The 5,073-nt window shown below is 46.1% G+C and overlaps 1 long non-coding RNA gene across 1 annotated transcript; it reads left to right on the top strand.

Annotated features, from left to right (window-relative positions):
* Nucleotides 1–678: 678 nt before the first annotated feature.
* Nucleotides 679–3,629, top strand: LOC309332669. Its single transcript, XR_014152291.1, has 2 exons — nucleotides 679–1,233; nucleotides 3,283–3,629. It is a non-coding gene; the product is annotated as an uncharacterized lncRNA (long non-coding RNA).
* The last annotated feature ends 1,444 nt before the right edge of the window (nucleotides 3,630–5,073 follow it).

Raw genomic sequence — 5,073 nt, 5'->3', positions numbered from 1 at the left:
AGTACTGTATTGATTCACTTGCTGATAGTCTCCTTTCCCAGGACTAACATATCTACTATGTTAGAGCACCATCTGGAGGCTATCTTAGTGAATAAGTGTTCGTCTTTCAAAGTCCCGATGGGTACCATCCGACTAGATGCTTTCCTCCACAAGTCCCATGGAAATAAACAGCTGCCACCACCACCTCCCAACAGATTCTTTTATTTTGAGAGATGGCAATACTACAGGGAGCAACCCTGCCTCCTAGTTGTGGGGATATTCAGTAGAGGGATGACCTTCCTGGCATGAGAAGCAGAATGATTACATTTAAGTTTTCTATGAGATTTCAGGAGCTGCATCAACAGGGTGTGTGCCGTTGTTCGGCTGTAGTTCCATGTTTCTGAAAATTTAATAAGAACTCAGACCCTCCAAGTGTCCCTATTTTCCAGGGACAGTCCTGGATTTACAGAAGCTGTCCCAGTTCCTGATTTGATCCTGGAATGCCCCACTTTTCCTCAGGACATCTCTATTTTCATCAGTGAAATGTTGGAGGGTATGGAGTTATGCGACCCCCGAACCAAGGAGATAAGTATCTATACAACCTTTAGACGTCTGAAGGCAGCCCTGTATAGGGATGTTTTTTCATGTTTAATGTTTTATTATGTTTTTATATCTGTTGGAAGCTGTCCAGAGTGGCTGGGGCAACCCAGTCAGATGGACAGGCTATTAATAATAATATTAATATCAATTGAATAGGGTGCCCCTATTTTCATCAGAGAAATGTTGGATCGCTTCCTGTTGGATTGGTATCTACATATAACAAACATCAGCCAGTTGTCTTCCTGGCCCAAACCTCAGCCTCATTCTTTGTTCTGAGATTTTCTCTGTTCAAAGACAACTGCGTTTTCATTATTTGTTGTCCCCTTCCCTTTGTGATCCTGCTCACCGGAGGCATGCAGAAGAAGTGTGTGAGCTCGTATTATGTCACAAAGGTCTGGTGATGTCATGAGCCCTGTTCAGGAGTGAGAAACCTGACCCAGTGCTTCATTAACTCAAGGGGGTCCATGAGGAGGGGTGTCTCCTGTCCTTTCAAATGGTAGAGGTGGAGAAAGGGTGATCTGGTCCCAATGGTGTCCCTGGAGGGTACCATCGGCCTGTTGGCTGTGCTCTTCACAACCCACTTCCTGGTTTACTCTGATGGCTTCATCAGCCAAGCTGTCCTCCAAGCAACCATGGACAAGAGACAGGGAGGAGGTAAGTAATATGATAGAGCCACACGGCATAGCAACCTGAGAAATCAGTGGTGTCAGGAACGGAGGCAAAACAGACAGAAGGTGGTGACATAGCAGTAGGAAGATGGCAACAGTGAGAGTGAAAACCTGTGCCTAAAAACCCCACACCATGATTGTGGAATGTCCCCGTCCCCCCACCAGCTGTCTTCATATACTCATAGGTAAAGGACCCCTGGACAGTTACGTCCAGTCAAAGGCGACTGGGGTTTCGGCGCTCATTTCGCTTTCAGGCCAAGGGAGCCAGCACTTGTCCACAGACAGCTTTCTGGGTCATGTGGCCAGCATGACTAAACCGCTTCTGGCACAACAGGACACCATGATGGAAACCAGAGCACACAGAAATGCCGTTTACCTTCCCGCCACAGTGGTACCTATTTATCTACGTGCACTGGTGTGCTTTCGAACTGCTAGGTTGGCAGGAACTGGGACTGAGCAATGGGAGCTCACCCTGTCACAGGGATTCGAACTGCCGACCTTCTGATCGGCAAGCCCAAGAGGCTCAGTAGTTTAGACCACAGCGCCACCCACCATCTGCAATAGCTTGCCCTGTGCTGAACCTGGAAGCAGGATGTGCTGTTAAAGCAGGGTCATATCCCTTTAAACAGTCGTGGATTCCCCCAAAGAATCCTGGAACCCCAGTTTGTTAAGTGTGCTGAGAGTTGCTAGGAGACCCCTATTTGATTCACAATCCCTCCTCCCAGGGAACTCTGCCCTGGGAATAAAATCGGGATGAAGGGATTTTCTCAGGATGTTGGAGGGTGTGTGTGCTGTGTCCTGTTGGCCTAGTGATGGTGGCACTTGCCCTTCTTCTGATAGGAAATCCTCTGCGGGGGGAACGGCAAAAATTGGGGGATCGAGAAGGGTCAGTTGCAGGGGAGTGAGAAATGTCCCTATTTTCATCTGAGGAATGTTGGAGGGTATGTGAGCCACAAGTTGTGCAGGCTTGTTTACCGGGCAGTGGGTTTCAAAAGCTAGGATCTATCTACGAGAACCCCAGGTTTGTCCAGAAATCCTCAAGGAGACTGATTGTAGCAGTCATGCTTTCGTTAAAGACAGATTGCTCACCCATTACCTAGAAATTGACAGCCATTGTGAAGTATGAACTCTGTGCCCCAGAATTTCTCCTGTGCCCCAGGATTTTGTGAGATGCATTCAGTGGTTCCTCAGTAACTGGCAATTGCTAGAATGCGTAGAAAACTAAATAGGCATGCCCAGCAGAAGTGGGGTGCGGTGCACTTTTGTGTCCATAAAATAATTTTTTTCACAGCTGTTTGCAAGGGGGCACAAAATTGTTTGGAGAGGTGTCAATGTGGTGGGGAAGAGGGAGCGCATTCACCTTGTGCATTGAACCATGGGTGCCATCAGCGCACACTGCATTGCTTTCAGATAGGCATGCATTCATGTGCATTGACTGCAGCTGGATTGGACAAAAGGCTTTCTGTGCAGTGCAGGAGAGCAATGAAACTGCCAGTACAATGTGGCACAGCAGGGAGAATTATTTCCTCAACATCAGCCTCCAGCGCTGAAGCAGCAACAGTCTGAGAGACACATCTGCAAATAGCTATATCAAATGCACCAAATGTAGCACGCATGTGCGTGTGTTGCAAAACATTTCCATTCCTCTTGAAACAACCACTTTCTCAGGAAAACCTGGTTCTCATGAAAACTCAATGCAAATTTGCTAGAGGTAGTGTCAGGATAAACGAAGGGACTCGAATATAATGTTTTAAGGGTGTTTTAAGTGCATGATACAAATGTGACACTAGCTGGCGATGGGAATATATATTTTAGAACGTTTCTTTAAAAAGCATTTTCGCACCGGTTTTTTAACTATATGTCTAGATTTAGCCTAAGAGGGGAATGTAAACACAATTCAGGGGAAAGGGCAGAATGGAGTGTCAGCAGGCAGAGTGAATGAAAGAGTGAGAATCATAGAAAATAGATCTTTGATTCCCCCTTTATGTTTAAGGCGGGGGGAAGATGGAAGAAACATTTGTGGCTTCATCAACAGGGGAAGGCATGGAGGTGATCGACATGGCTGAGAGCGAGGACTCCCAACTGCTGGGGAATGCGGCCGTGAAGGACATGTTGCTGGACTTAGCCGTCTCTCTGAACACAGCCAGTGTCATGCTGTTTTTTTTATGCGTGACATAGAGCCCGAAGTCTTAGCAATGGTAATGGATGAGGACAAAATGAACATCTACTTGTGCTTCATGATTGCCTTCTGAGAAGCAGCTGTGGCTTCATCGCTCGTGTCCAGGGACTTTTGGGGCTCCACCGGAGAACAGGGGCTTTTGTACCAGCCACACACACCTCCACATTCATGGCCCCCTGAGAACAATAAAACCTCTGACCAAAGCTTGTAGAGTTTGTTCTAAGTGAGAAGTGTGCCTTTTCATTCTCCCCTGGTGACACCTTGTCACAGGCTCTTGGGCTTTGAAAGCTTTCTAGAAAGATCTACCTAATCATGAGGTAAAACGGTTCGATTGCAGGCAAGATGCTGCATGATGGAAAATACCTCAGATTTGTTTTTTAAATCTTCCCCCTGCACATAGAAAACCAAACGTCCAAGAGAATTCCAGCATAGCCTCCTCACAGATATCCTAGCTTTCTATGCGCAGAAGGGTTTGATGTTTATTTTTGGAGGAGAAGTTTTCAGTCATGCAATCGCCCACCTATAATCTGAAGTGGGACACCACAATGTGTTAAGTTCTGAAGAGAAGATAGTTTGGCTCCATGTAAGCCTCACCATTTGAAAAGCAGCTTTGCTCAGTCTTTTAAGAATTCAGACGGCTCCCTCCTGACTGCTGAGGGAAGTTGCCTGGAGGAGCTTGCCTTGAAGTTATACTGAGGAGGCGGGAGATGTCTAATCTCAGCTACTACGCCATCTCCAGAGGTTCTTAGAGCTAAGTGAGACTACAGTAGAAAACGAAAGGGAGAGGCCTGCTACCAGCCTATCACATCTCCTTCACTCTCATTATTAGTTAGAGGTAAGCTCCTTCATCTTTCTTCAGTCCTCAGGAGACAATTCTCAGAATTCAGGTCAGAGCCAAACTAGATGGGGAGAAACAGCAGCTTCAGAGAGGTGGTTTTTGTTGGCACCACGACGCTTTTAGGGAAGGGCTAAACTGCCTCCTCATGTCTCACAGCCCCCTATCCTGGCCAGTGTGAAAAGCCAAATCACATGAGCAGACTATTTTGAGATCGCTTTTTGCCACCTGCTCCATTCCTGGCACAAATAGGCTCTTCTCTTGAACTGCCTGGAGCCATCCTCTGCCTTCACCACTGCTAGGTTCTGTCCCCCCTTGACTCCACCTGAGTTACCAGACAGTATTGTGATTGCATCCCATGAGTTTCAGGCTCCATGCCCAGCAAGTTCCACAATATAGTTGCAGCCATCTAGCAGTATTGAACACAGGTGTTTGGAGAGCAGATGTTCTTTGGCTGTGGTGCTGAATACAAAATTTGCTCCCTAAAAGAATGCCTTGAAGGCAAATTAGCAACAATTTCATCCCTTTTCCCAGAATGAACATGAGTTGGCAATGCAATAGAATCCATATGAAATATACATGAAGACTATTTTTCCCTTTAAGTGAAACTGTGAGCCTTTTGTTTGTTTGAACTTGATTAAAATTTGCTAGATCTTTAATGGACCACAGGCCAGGTGACAACCTGTTGATTAGGCCTCCAGATGATGGAATAAAGACAACACAATTTCACTCCCTTTGACACATACAAAATCTTAAGGCTGTATCTCATATATATATAAAGTATAAAATAAAAACACATTTAGGAAACAATG

The sequence above is a fragment of the Podarcis erhardii genome (genome assembly GCF_964252035.2).
Source record: "Podarcis erhardii genome assembly, chromosome: 17".
Taxonomy (NCBI): Eukaryota; Metazoa; Chordata; class Lepidosauria; order Squamata; family Lacertidae; genus Podarcis; species Podarcis erhardii.
The sequence above is the reverse complement of the archived record's forward strand: the minus strand, read 5'-3'. Positions and strand labels throughout refer to the sequence as shown.